We start from the raw sequence: 15,702 nt of genomic DNA on the forward strand, positions 1-15,702 counted from the left end.
ACAGAATTAGTTACTTTTCTTTTCTGACAGTTTTTAAGATGTTAACCAAAAATATGTAGGCAGCAGTGGGTTGAACTAAGGTGGAAGAAGTCACAGAGAGCTCTAAGTGAGGCCAAGACTTGTAAGGTGCCACACTGGGGCTTGGGAATATGATCTGCAGAATTATACAGAATAACTCAATAATTATAATACAGATACGTGGGCTTGCCTACAGTGGAAACATGAAATAGTAGTGCTGACAGATATGTCATTTAACAGGCATTAATACATCCTCAAAAGAGTGCAGGCAAGATGCAAATAGATAACAGCAATGTTTGAAGATATTAAATTCTCAGTAGAGCTGTTTCAACCAATACGTTTAAGTATTTCTTCAAACTTCATAGGATAAACAGTGCATCAATAGGTACTGAAATGACAGTTGCCATGGTTATTTGAACCTTTCCAGCATACAACTCTGGGACAAAGCATGCAATCTTATTTATTTTAACAGTTAGTTAATTTCAGTTACAAACATATATAAAAAGTTCAATGAAGAAATTCAAGGTCAAATGAAACCTGAAGATGAAAGAAGTAGCCAAAATATTCTTTTCTATTAATTGGATGAATTCTGCCAGTTGTGTGTAGCTTTGAGGGACTATGGCCATAATATTTTTAAAATACCACCACCATTACAAAATCTCTCAGAATTTTTAAAAATTCACTCAAGGGATGTGGGTGTTGCTGGCAAAGTTGGCATTTATTGCCGACCCCTTACAATTAAATAGTTGATTAGGCCAAACCAGAGGGCAGTTAAGAGTAAGCACATTGCAGTGGGTTTGGAGTCACATTTAGGACAGACAAGGTGCGGTGGTCAGATTTTCTTCCTTATAGGGATTTTATCACAATCTGGCAGTTCTATGGTCATTATTACTAATACCAGCTTTTTATTTCAATTTTATTTAATTAACTGAATTTAAAGTCCCCAGTTCCAAAGTGAGATCTGAAGTCATGCCTTTGGATCATCAGTCTAGGCCTTCGGATTAATATTCAAGTCATACAAGCACAAAGCTACCATACCCGTAACTTCCATCCTCTCCACTTTCCACCCCCAAAAACAATGAGATGCCAGGGTTATACAACAGGGGATCAGAAGGCGGTTAAGTTGAGGGGAGAGCAGAGAGAAGAAGGTTAATCTTAGGTTGTTTTATTTGAACAACGCTTGGACATTAAGCATTGCTTCTGGCATCTCTGTATAATAACTGATTATGGAGAGGAGTCTCACTGCTAGTCTCTAGAATTGCCAAAGCTTTATTCCATTAATATAAAAAAGCACCGGAGTTTATCTTAATGTTGACTGAATTCAAATATTTTTTTAAAATTACTTTTAATATGGAAAACAGTATGCTGTGCACCTGCTCCAAAATCAAATACTTATTCTGCAAATATAATTTCCTGTAAATTCCTGACATGACTTTTCATGTGTAATTAGATTGAAACATTAGAATTGATAAATGCCTCCATATTCCTAAAGGAACAAAATCTAAGCTTCTGAGAAACCTTGCACCAAACACCAAGAAGGGAGCCACCCCCACCCCCAAACCACTCTCCAAAAAAAATCAACCTATCTTACTCTAATGCACACACAAAAAACATTACTTTCACTGAATATTACAAGCAAACACATATGCTGGGCTTCCATCTTACAATAATTATATACTATCCCCCAGAAACATTTGAGCTGCAGTATGACAATAGGAATGAGCTGTGCATTTTGAAAGCTGTAAAATAAATCCACCAAAGGGTTAATGGCCATACTTTCATAAACAGATTAGTCAACATTTTCAAGTGTCTTGTGAAGGGATTCCAACTTCCAGCACAGTGCCCGACGCAAAATCGAACAGACAAATATTTATTTTTTTAAAAAAACAGCATTTAGTCTTTAATATTCCAGGTGCATAAATTTATACACACATACAGGATACATCAGACATAAAAATTTACTAAATAAAGCAAACACAAGTATTACTAACCTTTTCTCAGTTGATTACATTTAAAAGCTCCAGGGAAAAAAAATCTAGAAAAAACAGCTGCATTTTGTAGCCTGGAGATAGAATTTTGCACTCTTTGGTCGCAGCTACTTTAGCTTTTTCCTGTTTTATCCATTTATTTGAGGTTTTATGTAATTTTTCTTTGTCCTCTGGTGTACTGTAGGTGGTTCTTGTTATGTAAGTCTTGTCACTACACATTGCAGACATTTTCACAAAATGCAGACCCTACTGTCGAGCTTGCTTCAGTTGTTATTACCTTCTCCCGATCCATTTGTTATGCAAGTTAAAAATCCCTGCTCTGCAACATTTTGTGCCATGGAACGTTTTCTCTCTCATCAGTGTAGTGCTGGCACACGGTAGATCACAAATGCTTTCCATCCTCCACAGCAGCTGAATGACACTTTCTTGACTATTATTTCTTTACGAATGACATGCCACTGAGCAGAGAAGACTGGTAGATTTTTTTTTGCAGGGAGCAATTTTTACTGAGCATAAAGATTAATTGGCAAATGTGTTTGTGAAAATTTCCACACAGTGCCCACCTTCCTGGATGAAGAGGGCTACAGAGAGACACCCTCAAGGGAAAAACAAATGGAAATTGAGAAAATACACACACACACACACACACACACACACACACACACGCGCACACAGCTTGGTTTGAAAAAAAACTTGGGAAGAAAAGCATTAATTTGAAACACATCAGTGTGACATCTGAGATCAATTTCCTGCATTGCCTCACTCACCAAATGTAGACGAAAATCTATTATTTATCTATAGACTATAGTGGCCTGGTTTTTTCCCTTCTCACTTTTTGCTTCACACCATATTACCAATTTTTAAATGACGAAATCCTCTTCACAGATACATCATGAGAATGCAATAATAATGAACTAGGCCCATTAACAAAGATATTGTAAAAATAAAGGTTTCATTACCTTTAGCCCCAGTACCATTTGTTCTCAAAACTGGCACAAAAAGATGCTCATTAAGCTGGAAGCCATCTGGCTCTAAGTGCTGTATTACCGAAGGAGAATTCTGTAAAAAAAAGTATAAATGATACAGATGGGAACGGCCAGTTTTCTGTTAGTGTAGGTCATTGTTAAAGTCTTTTCTATAGAATAAAACAAACTGAAAACATTGAATCATTTGCGTAAAAGACCAGTCCTTTACAAATGTAAATTCTGTGTGCAGTGTAAACAAATGAAATCGCACTGCAGTCCCACTTTTTACTGGAAATATAACATTTAGAGGTTCCTTCACTTAAACCGGGGTTGGGAGAGTGTGGGGGGAGAGAGAGAGAGAGAGACAGGGGGTCTTGGGGGGGGAGGGGAAGGGAGAAGAAAAAAAGAAACAGAGGGAGTGTGAGAGAGTGAAACACACTTATATATATATGAATTGCAAACACATGTTTGTAATTCTTGTGTGTGATCTATAGCCAGACACCAGAAAAGACTACACAATTAAGTTTGCCTCATCTTTCTCTCCTCCCCCCTCAGTCTCCCAGAGGTACAGCATGCTTTTAATTTAAGACTCTGAACACTGCCAGCATTTTAAACACCACAATTTTCCTGTTATTGTCCTCAGACACAGGCACTAAAATGCATACACAGTCAAAATAGACCACACAAATACAGTGCCCTTCCTTCAGTCTATACCACACTCCACCAGCATCTAAACATTCCTCCATTTTACTCTGGAAAGCTGGGATGGGGAACGGGGAGATGCTGATTGTGCTTTTTAGGATCAAATACCTTCTAAATAATAAATCAACTACAATTTGTCATAAAATATTTATTAATAACAAAGAACTGACTGATGGAGTTATTTAAAAATTAGACACTTTGATTTACTTGATGTTTGCAATGACGCTGTGCTACACTCTATATTCAGAGACTGCAGTTCTCGGCAAAAAAATCACTGGATGGGAGAGGGTTACGCAATTTGTCCTCTGAGCCAATTATTGGAAGAGCATCAAGACTTAAAATGAATACAGCAAAAATGGATGTTGTTAAGAGTGTCACAGTTAATCATTTGTTTCTCAATGACTCGTTTAAAGTACTCCAGCTCTCGATTCTTAAAAGAGTCTGCTCATCTTGCAATATATAGACACAGACACAGTACTCCACTGGCCTAACCAAAGTAGCAAAGAGAGCAACTGAAAGTCTGTTGCAATTTTCAGAATGTTTATGAATAGTTTCAAAGTTATGGTTCATGTCACATATTTGAAGCACTTCCAAAACCCCACAATGACAATTACAGCAAACTTCATCATCACTGTACTCAAAGTTCCAAAACTGCTCCATGAAATTCCTGTCCTGCAATTATACTGTTAATGTATAATAAGCCGCATACAGTTGAAAAGTTATTCATCAGAACTGGCTCCGTTGGCAGAACTCTCATCTGAGTCAAAAGGCTGTGGATTCATGCCCTCTCGACTTGAATCTTAAGCACAAATATGGCTGACACTCCCAGTGAAGTGCTATATTGTCAGAAGTGCCACATTTTGGATAGGATTTTAAACTGAGCACCCAGGCCGACACTATAATTAAGAAAGCCCACCAACGCCTCTAGTTTCTCAGAAGACTAAGGAAATTTGGCATGTCACTTGCGACTCTCAACAAACTTTACAGATGCACCATAGATAGCATTTTTTCTGGTTGAATCACAGCTTGGTATGGCTCCTGTTCTGCTCAAGACCGTAAGGAACCACAAAAAATCGTGAATGTAGCCCAATCTATCACGCAAACCAGTCTCCCATCCATTGACTCTGTCTACACTTCCCACTGCCTCAGCAAAGCAGCCAGCATAATTAAGGACCCCATGCACCACGAACGATCTCTCTTCCACCTTTTCCTTCGGGGAAAAAAAAGTCTGAGGTCACGTACCAACCGACTGAAGGACAGTTTCTTCCCTGCTGCTGTCAGACTTTTGAATGGATCTTCCTCATATTAAGTTGATCTTTCGCTACACCCTAGCTATGTCTGAAACACTACGTTCTGGACTCTCTTGTTTCCTTCTCTATGAACGGTATGCTTTGTTTGTATAGTGTGCAAGAAAGAATACTTTTCACTGTATGTTAATACATGTGACAACAATAAATCAAATCAAATCAAAACCATGTGTCCTCCCACATGAATGTAAAAGATCTCAGGGCATTATTGTGAAAGGCAGGGGAGTTCTCCATGGATTTCTGGCCAATATTTATCCTTCTACTAACATTATCATCATTATCAATTGGTGTTGGTGGGAGCTTGCTGTGCACAGATTAGCTTCTGCATTTCCTGCATTGCAACAGTGATTGCACTTCTAAAAAGTGCTTTATTGGCTGGAGGTTGTCAAAGGCATTGCATAAATGCAAGTTTTTCTTCCCTTTCCTTTCTTATTACTGTCTTTAATTCCCAATATTTAATAGCCAATGCAACACAGAAACGTATGGCTTTCAGTGTGCATGTGACATCTCGTCATTAATATACTATTGGTCACATGATGCTTCCACATTTAGCAATCTCTCACTTACATTGTTATTGGCTCAATAGTTTTGTCAAACATAAAACAAGTGAACTAATCAAGAAATCAAATAGCAAACCTCTGACAGGATCCAGCCCAAACAAGAAATCACAGAAATATATGTCCTATTTAAAATAGCAAATATCGGAGAAAGAATTAAAGACCACAATTCAATCACTGAGGAACTAAAACATTCAAAGCTCTGTATGATCTTTAGCTGAAGGAAATATCTTTTATGTACTTCCAGATTTCTATTAATATATATCATTTTTTTCCACTTTGTTGTATTACTTCTGCATGATCAATTCAGTAATAGCTCAACAGAAAAAGGGTCAAAATGATCACAAGGGTTTTTTAACGGTAAAAGTTAAACTTAAAAGGCAACTTTTCAAGATTTATGGTACCAGGTACAGGGTGAGCGATCAATGTACTACCACAAACCTCCATCATGACAACCCTGTGATATAGAGGCCAAAGATGTTCACCACAGATACTGCAATGATACCGCAGAGCTACTCCCAAGCTAGGCGACTGCATGATTCACGCAACTCTTCTGCTTCTTGTTACAATAATTTAGAGACAGAGTGCATCAATTTGCACTCCCGAATTAGAATTCACTGCTGTCTCCTCAGAGTCACATGTGAGAGCTTGAAGCAGTAATGATTGGTGGCCTCTCGTCCTCCAGCCTCCAAGGGACGGGAAAGACATGAAGTGCCAGTAATGCTGTGCTACGTACCATTGGACAGCTCAAATCCCCACTGCCTGGCTGAAAGCATGGCTGAGTTGATGTTATTGAATGTGACACAGAGAGCATACAGTACACATAAACCCTCAGCTCTCTTAGAGGAAGTAGGCAAACACGCCACATGTTCATGAACAAACGAGTCCATTAATAGTTTAATATCTATTGCGAATATGTCATTCTAGACACATTTGAGAATTCAGTGTAAGGTTCCTTCTTCCTTGAACACAGTATTTTGCCTTTTTCCCCAAACAGGAAAGGAAAACTTGGGTTTTATTTTGTTTTTGCCAGTAGTACTTTTTTGCAGCTCACGGCAGGACAACGTGTTTTGTAGTTTGATGGAAAACTTAAAAATTTAATCGTGAAGCCTCGAGGCTTTGTTAGTTCTGCTTGAGTTTGAAGCTGAAAAATCCAGCTTTCTATGCTTCTCTCAATCCCTCCCTATCTTAACTCTCCACCTCCCCCCAACATCCCCCCAAAAAAACGAGTTATAGTTTTACCTCCCCTGCTGCTTAAATTCTTGATGGCTGAATAATGAGCCAGTGTTCAAGGGTTCTTCATTTCATGTTTTGGAAGCCACTATCTGAACAAAAAAGGCTGTTTGTTGAGGACTCATGAGATGCACAAGTTTGTAATTCATGTACAAAATTGACAAATAATAAAAGATGCAAAAATTGTGAACACCTTATTAATTTAGTGGTACCACTACAAAAAACCTTCCCCTCCCCCTTACTGTTTGTTTCATGGAGCAATGAATCTTGTTCCTGTCTGTCACTAATACAGAACATTAAACAGAACTGAGTCAGCCATAAAGTGAAATGGAGCTCCCTCTCCCCACCTGGATATGCAAAAAACTTCTCTGCTTTTTTAATATAAGAGATTTATGTTTAGCATGTGTTAATTAATTATTTTGACATTAGCACTGCTTAATCACCAAGGGAAAAAAACTGTAGGGCCAGAAAGGCACACAGACAGGTTACACCCAGACACAATGAACCAATTACCTAATTGGCACCATATGGAGATACAGAGGCATGAGTCTCACTGGGAAAGTCTGGAGAGAGTAAAGTCAGGAGCAATGTTGGATTGGTCAAGAAGAAATTGGAGCCACCATTTCTCCAGCTCTTCTGAACCATAGAATCCCTATAGTGCAAGAGGAGGCCATTCGGCCCATCAAGTCTGCACCGACCGTAATCCCACCCACGCCCTATTCCCATGTTACTAAATCACGCTTGGGATTCAAGTGCAAATTGTTGTAGCAACTATATATCTTTGATGGGTCAACTGAAGAGAAATATTAATTTAATGTTAAAATCTGCTCAAGCCAAATTCAAACTCACTCAAATTTTGAATTTGTTTAATTAGTTATCAGATGAAAGAGCTGTTGTAGGTGTTAATATGAAGCAGTCTGCCACGGTCATGGCAAAGGAACAGTGATATGTTCTTTGTTGCAATGGCAACTGAAACCTCAGCAAATAAAGAGGAGCCTTTGGCAATATGATTTTTGAATCATACATCGTAATCTAAAATCTTTGTAAAGCAAAAAAAAATGCCATGTACTTTCAACATTGCAGTATATCACAATGCAATAATCACTTAAAATTAACATGCTAATCAACACATATAGTACTTTTAAATGCAAGTGATCTTCAAAGCCATTTTAAGATTCAAATATAGCTTTATGCCAGAATGGATTAAGCAGGTAATGTATAGTGCAGCTGTACGCATCCTGAAGGCATCACCTGTCATAATGCCAATGTTTTCATGATTACAGAAAGAATAACAGATACCTCGAAGCAATTTAAAGGCTGTAACCCAATCGAGACATTCAGATAATGTCATAAACTAGGACAGTGAAGGTCTAGTAGTTTAGGAAAAATAACTGAAGGGCGGGATTTGGCTACTCGCCTTTAGTTCACTTTCAGATTTAAGAATATTCTACATACTACTTCAGGTTTTTAAATCATCCAAATTTACTGTCTTAGTTGCAATCTGTCCTTAACTAGTGTTGCTATACATTGAATTTACAAATACTGATATAAATTAGAGAATTTTACAACACAAAGTTCAGAGTTCCTCTGTTACATATCAAACAGAGAAGGATACAACTTTTTGAACAAATGCATAGTTTAAAGAACTAAAAGCTGGAAGTGTTGGAAACACACGGTAAAGGAATTACAACCTATACAGAATGTACGCATATTAACATTTTGGTGCAATTCTTTATCAGGGCTAATAAAAATGTTCTAAACAGAATCAGAACTAAAAGATGGAAAAGAAACATGTGTATACAATAGAAAAACAGGAAGAACAAGTGTTAATCAGAAAAGAAAGACATGATAAGAAAGAGAAAGATGATAACACAAATATGGATAAAGCTAATAAAAGAATTTCAAGATTTGAAGAGTCAAAGAGAATTGTAGAATTCTGGGAGTGGAAAGGGTCTAATCACAAGGTAAGTGGGGAGTGATTGGCATGAACCACAATCTCTGGGAGTGTTTGCTCCCTGGTATGGGGCAGGGAGATCTTATGTTAAAGTTGGGGAGCTAAAGGGAAGCATTTCTGCTCCTCCTGGTTCACTAGCAGTACTGCAAAGGCATCTTGTTGCCCCCCCCACCCCCCGCCAGCTCCCCACTCCCATGGTAGTCCATCCCTAACTGCACCTGAGTTTCCTGATATGGAGCAAACCCGGCTTCCCTAGGTTAAACTGGCTAAGCACATTAGGCTTCTAGCCTCTAACTGGGACTGCTTTGACTATCTGTGCTATGCCCTGCCCCAGGACAGGCTGTACATTGATAAATTGCAGCTAGTTTCCCAATATCCTTCCAATCTTCACACAACTCCATCCAATCAATCCATTAAAATTCCATCCACCACCCCACCCACCTCTATTAGCCAAAGGACAAGTCACGGCAGCTAACTAAGCAAAACTGACAGAAAAGGCGTTTGACACAGAGGCCTGAAGAGAACTAATGAAATCCAACATCAAGGGACATAGATTCCTCCATCAGGATGATGTTCACTAGGCGATCCTCACCTCACATGACAACCAATCTTGTCCCTCCTATTAACACATCCAGTTCACATAGCCTCTTTACTGATGGAGGTTGACTATAATGATATGTGGTCATTGAAGTCAATGTTCAGTTTAGGGAGCTGCAGAATGCTGAAGATAAAGATGGGCAGTTACACTTTGAACTTGCTTTGCATAATATCAAGCAAGATGAAAAGTTACACCGAAAAAATCTTCTCTTACCACAAATTCTGAAGTGTTTCCAGCATTCCTGGCTTTTTTTTCTGATTTGCAGCATTTGCTGGCATCTCCCCACAATTTCCCCTCCCTATGTTTACAGAAACACATTTTAGCCAAGCACTCCTTCTGGTCACACAATTAAAAAGTTATGTTTCACTATCACACTTTAACGACTACCTGACAATGCAAATGTCAGTAAGCATTCCACACATTGGTATAATTTACATTAGGAAATGGCGGCACTGTGGCAAAGAGGCCAGAGATTTTTCTTTTAAGGAGCTTGCATTCTCTGACATACTGTGCAATGTTTCACACAGCCTGATACTCCACTGGCACTGAGGGTAATGCACATGCCATAGGAGGTGAGGAGCAGCATCCCACAAGTTGGGTTTATTCTCAGACCTCAGAACAAAGTGCCGCTGGGAGGAAAGTTGAACTCTCAACCAACTTTACAGGCCACAAGTATGATTTCACACAAGTTTAGGCCTCATCTGGAGTACTGTGTCCAGCTCTGGGCATTATACTTGAGGAAGAATGTGAAGGCATTGGAGAGCATACAGAGGAGATTCACAAGAATGATTCCAAGGATTAACAATGGTAGCTTTAAGGAAATATTGGAGAGGTTGGATCTGTTTTCCTTGGAGAAGAGAAGGTTCAGAGGAGACTTGATGGAGATATTCAAGATCTTGAGGGGGTATGGACAGGATAAATAGTGAGAAACTGTTCCCTCTCAACAGTACATCAAAACTAGAGGGCACAGATTCAAAATAATGGGCAAAAAGAGAACTGATGTGAGGAAAATATTTTTTCATCCAGAGGGTGGTTGGAATCTGGAACAAACTTCCTGAGAGGCTGGAGAAGGCAGGTTCGATTGAGGTATTCAAAAGAAAATTGGATTGCTAGCTGAAAGAAAGATTGTAGGGGTAAAGCAGGGGAGTGGGACTAAGTAAAATGTCTTCAGAAGGCTGCCGCAGACTCGATGGGCTGAACAGTCACCTGCACTGTGAAGAATCCACATTTTCAACCTTGCAGAATTGTAAAAAAGCCACTTGTATGCAAGATTTATCGAACAATGTTATCTCATCATTGCCAAATCCATCCATTATAGATGGGACAAATTCAGAAATAATGGTTCATATTGCATTATTTTCAGAGGTTTGAATCCAGTTTATCACCATGGACTTGCTAGCTCTGCCACATTTGGGACAACCTCCACCAATTAGTATCGAGCTTTATTCCTGAGCTGCACTGTGAATTTCTTGTTTTACCTCCTGAGATTATTACTCATTCTCCGAGCAGGAGACAAATTCTGTGTTCCTTTTCTGAGGATTGCATCATTTAATTTCTAGTAGCAGATGCCCTTGAGTATCATAGAACATAGAAAAACTACAGCACAAACAGGCCCTCCGGCCCACAAGTTGCACCGATGATATCCCTGCCTACTAGGCTTACTTACAACCCTCAATTCTATTAAGCCCCATGTACTCATCCAGAAGTCTCTAAAAAGAACCTATCGAATTTGCCTCCACCACCACCACCGACGGCAGCTGATTCCACTCACCCACTACCCTCTGAGTGAAAAACTTACCCCATATAAGATAGATGTAGATATCATAGATATGTATCATAGACCTAATGTGATAGGAAAAAACAGGAAGAAGCAACAGAGTTGAGGGGAGGGGGAAACATTCTAAGAAACAAGGGACTGAAAGAATGAGATAAACAAAAGGTTAGAAAGTAAAAGAAAAACAACAGTGAGAAAGCAAAAGAGCTGGTACACAGAAAAAGAATGGCTTGAATTTTCACCAGGAAGGTGGAATTCGTAAGTCCCACCCACAAACAAGGCACTTCTCATTTTTAATGGAGTGGGGTCCATTTCACATATTTTGCAAAAGGAATTGGCTATTTAAATCAACTGCTGCCCCACACTCATTGGATTTTGATAACCTAGCTGTGTGAAACCCAAAGTGTGCAAAGTGGAACTGGTAACAGCATGGTCTGAACTTGTCAAATTTATTTAGATAGCTGGTGGACGTGAAGAAGTAGGCTGCGCTTGTGGAGTTCGCCTTAAAATTCGCAATGGCACAAAAAAATTCTAACTGTCCTCCCTTAACCCAAGGGAGTGAGAAGGTGAGCTCCTGGTCTTGCAGAGCAATTATTGTTGCCCCTACAGACTCATGCACCGAGGTGCCAGGAAGAACACTGCACTGGTGAAGGGTGCATAACATTTTGTGTGAATGGAAGATGGACATGACTCCCTTGCACACAGAGGGCATGGAAGCCAGTCACTGACCAACCAGAGGGAGGGCAAAAGGTCAGGAGGGAGGAGAGGCTATTGCACACACACCAGGAAAGAGGTGGCAAGGCAAAACAAATAGGTATTACTCTCTGGGAAGGGTGTACAGACCTTGAACATTGTTCCTCAATATGACTGAGGATCAGAGTCGAAGGTGACCAACGCTAAGCTGCGAAGCGATGACAGACATATGGCACATGATCCAGCAACAATTTGAGCCACAATCCATCAACCCCCATACCCTGCCAAGTGGCCGTGTAGGTAACCATCACTCTCAACTTCTGTGCCTCAGGGTATTTCTACGGATCATCAGGAGACCTGTCTGATATATCCCAGTCCAACAGCAAACAGCTGCATTAAAGCTATAACTAATGCTCTGTTTGTTCTTGTGGGGGATCACATTAATTTCCCCATAGATTTGGCGTCTCAGACGCAAACAGCCACAGTTTTTGCCCAATTAGCAGGCTTCCCTCAGGTGCAGGATGTTATTGATTGTGCCCATGTTGCCATAATGGCCTCAATTCAAACTGCTTTTGTCAACAGGAAGTCCTTCTGCACACTGTACAGAAGGTTTGTGACCACCACAAAGATTTTTTTCATGTCTCTGCAAGGTTCCCTGGCAGCTGCCAAAACTTGCTCATACTATGAAGTTCCCAATTCTCTCAGCTATTTCAGTCACCAACACTGATCCATGATTGGCTTCTAGAAGAAATGGGCTAACCGTGAAGAACTTGGATATTGACTCACTTTAGGACCCCATAAAGAGAGTGTAACTGCAATAGCGACCATGTCACCAGAAGTATCATTGAGTAGGCCACTGGCATTTTAAGATACATTGCAGACGTCTCGATTGCTCAGGTGGAACACTGCACTATGACCCAGCAAGGGTATCAAGAATAGTAGTGATGTGCTGCATATTGCACAACATGAAGGAGCATACAAATCAATGACAACACCACCATGGGCAGAACTCCAACCTCTGAGTAGGTCCACTTGATTGGCGCCCCGTCCACAAATATTCACTTGCTCCATCACCGACACATAATAGCAGTAGTGTGTACCACCTATAAGATGTACTGCAGGAACTCACCAATGCTCCTTAGGCAGCACCTTCCAAACCCACAACCACTACTATCTAGGGCAGCGGGAAGCAGAACACCATCACATGCAAGTTCCTCTCCAAGCCATTCACCATCCTGACTTAGAAATATTTCGCTGTGCCTTTACTGTTGCTGGGTTAAAACTGTGGGTGTACCTATCTCACAGGGATTACAGTGGTTCAAGGCAGCTCACCACCATCTTGTCAAGGGCAATTAGGAATGAGTAATAAATGCAGGTCCACATCCCATTATGAAGAAAAAAAATTTGCAGGAAGCTCTTCTCCACTCAAAAGAGTCCTAAATGAATGAGAAAGAGACTACGAAGAGGAGGCTAGAGCTACTGGTAGCGTGGCCTTGTAGACAGGAGAGTGACATTGTCAGACAGTCCTTGTGCAAGAACAGATTTGCTAAGAGCCAGTCTCTGGTGACACATATTCAATAAAGAACTTATTTAAGAGACTGCCCCCCGCCTACAAGGGAGAGAATAGACATCATTGAGTTGGACTCAGTCACAATAATGCTCAGTGGGCAGGAATGGGAATCCTCAGGAGTCACCTTCTGGGAAACAGTATTTGTCAAATCAGGAGCAGATGTGTGGAGTTCCTTGTGGCAATGGGGGCATCAACACTTTATCAGAATAAAAATGTAGCATGAAAATGATAATGAGATATTTAGATTACAATGTTCTCTTTCACTTTTGTGTGCTTATATGCACTAACATTTTCATCCTATCAAGATTACTGGTAAGCTTTGGTGGAGATAATGGTCATGATTCTCCATTAAAAAAACTAAGTGCAACTGCCAGCAGGAAACCAGGGTGTTTTCTATTGGCGCTGGCAGCATCTAACAAATAGTATTCGTCCACCTTTTAGGGGAAATAATTGCACTGTGAAACACGCTGACCAGCCTTGCTTCATAGAGATTTTGGCGCCATCTATAAAGGGTGCCACGATCTCAGATTTAACTGACAGGCTCCCAGTTCTGATCTAAAAACTCCCCCATTCAGAGCCTGACCACCAGCAACCCAAAAGGAGACACTGATTTGGGCTTAGCAAAGGTCCTGACCTCAATCAAGCTCTCCCCAGGCTATGTTCCCTGGCAGTGCCAACCTGACACTGACACCTGCCATCCTGGACATGATAGCCTGGCAGGTGACACATGGTATGTGTCACAGCGGAGTGGTGTCAGCCCCCTCTATGACTGAAAGCAACCTCCAGTGCAGTCATGCTAATTCAGCATGAGGGGTTAAAGGTGGTCCACTCTCAAAAGGAAAGTGAGTCAATGTCTTCAAAACAAAGCAGCAGCCCGTGGGGAACAAAAACAAACAATACGACTGCCTTCTGTGAAATAGCTTGGACCTGTCAATCAGGAGGCTATTATTGAGTGAAACTGAATGTAAACAAAGCATTTCAAAGCCTTTGAGCTCTCCAGGAAAGCTCAGAAACTAAATCCAGTATTCAAGGAACTGGGCTCAGTGACCAGCTGCGGTGAAAAGAGGAAGTTCTTGAGGCCTAGTGGAATGCAAACTGTTTCCCCAGTGAACTGTTTGATCTGTTCTGAAACTGTCAATCACAGCAGTTCAAAGTGACCAGGCTGCACCTGTGGTTCATTTAGGCCACAAAAAAGAATCTCCCATGGAAAATTTACATTTCCTGCCAGTCAGAGGACTCCATAGGGGTCTGCTCACACCTGGGCCTTTGGGGAGAGAGCAAGGAGAATCCCTTCTTAAATAGGAGTGCTGCTGTGATTTGATAGGCTTAAAGCTGCCCAGGGGCCTGGAAATTAAAGTGACAAAACCATTTCAAAGGTTTCACAGTAGAGATAAATTGAAGATTTTTTTAAACTGAAAGCTGCCTGAGATCACCATGTTGTAACGATCGCCATATTCCCCATGGGCTGAAGGAGCAGTCCAGCCATGAGAACCTCACCCCAGCAAAGAGTTCAGGGATCAAACCCTTCCCCCAGGTCATTTGGGGTCCCTCCCACTGCAGCCTGGCAGTGACAGAGGGGCTTATACGCACATAATATAAACCTTGCCTACCCCCTCAGCGTCCAAGGCTCCAGATCCACACTTGTCAGGGCCTGCCCAGTTTGGTGTCCACTAGGCATTCCACTGGGGGAGGATGGGAGGCCAAAGCAGCCATGCACAAGCCCGTTACTTACATTGAATTGACATTTACAATGTATTCACCAGCTTCCTGCGAGCTTTGGGTTCCACCCGCTCCTTAGCATCCAAAGATGTGTAGATTAGGAGTATCAGCCATGGTAAATGCATGCAGTTACGGGGATAGGGCAGGGGCGTGCCTGAGTACAATGCTTTCCTCGGAACTGGTGCAGACACGATGGGCTGAATGGTTTCTTTCTGCACTTCTATGGTTCACTGAACAAGAAAGATGTCTCCTCCGAGGCTCAGGGATATCAGCATGAGTGATCAACCCCCAGGTCCTTTGAGAACCCTCCCGCTGCAAGCTTGGTAGTGGCAGAGGGACATATGTGCACATAACATTATCCTTATCCTCTCACAGAGTCCAAAGCTTTTTATCTGTGTCTAAGTCGTCCAGCTCTCACAGGCCCACCTCTAGCCTCTCACCGAGTCACCTGGACTCCAATTTTAACTTTTAGCCCAGCCCCCCCTAGATGGAATATCAGAAGTTCAAGCCAAGATCTCTTTTTTTAAGAGGGGGTAGGGTTCATGGAGCTGGAAATTCTCCTGTCTCTGTGCACCTAACACAGGAGCAACAATTTGGGAAGAGGTGCCTCATGGAATGGAAACT

General features: G+C 41.1%; 1 protein-coding gene across 4 annotated transcripts in view; it reads right to left on the reverse strand.

Moving 5' to 3' along the window:
• The window catches only part of ahdc1 (AT hook, DNA binding motif, containing 1), a 184,833-nt gene that overhangs the window by 43,672 nt on the left and 125,459 nt on the right, over positions 1-15,702 (reverse strand). For all 4 annotated transcript variants that reach the window (XR_013889370.1, XM_080211326.1, XM_080211323.1 and 1 more), the window contains one exon: positions 2,966-3,065. The gene's annotated coding sequence lies outside the window, so the exon portion shown is untranslated. The remainder of the gene's footprint in view (positions 1-2,965; positions 3,066-15,702) is intronic.

The sequence above is a fragment of the Carcharhinus amblyrhynchos genome, chromosome 24 (genome assembly GCF_965287045.1).
Source record: "Carcharhinus amblyrhynchos chromosome 24, sCarAmb.v2.hapA, whole genome shotgun sequence".
NCBI classification, from domain to species: domain Eukaryota; kingdom Metazoa; phylum Chordata; class Chondrichthyes; order Carcharhiniformes; family Carcharhinidae; genus Carcharhinus; species Carcharhinus amblyrhynchos.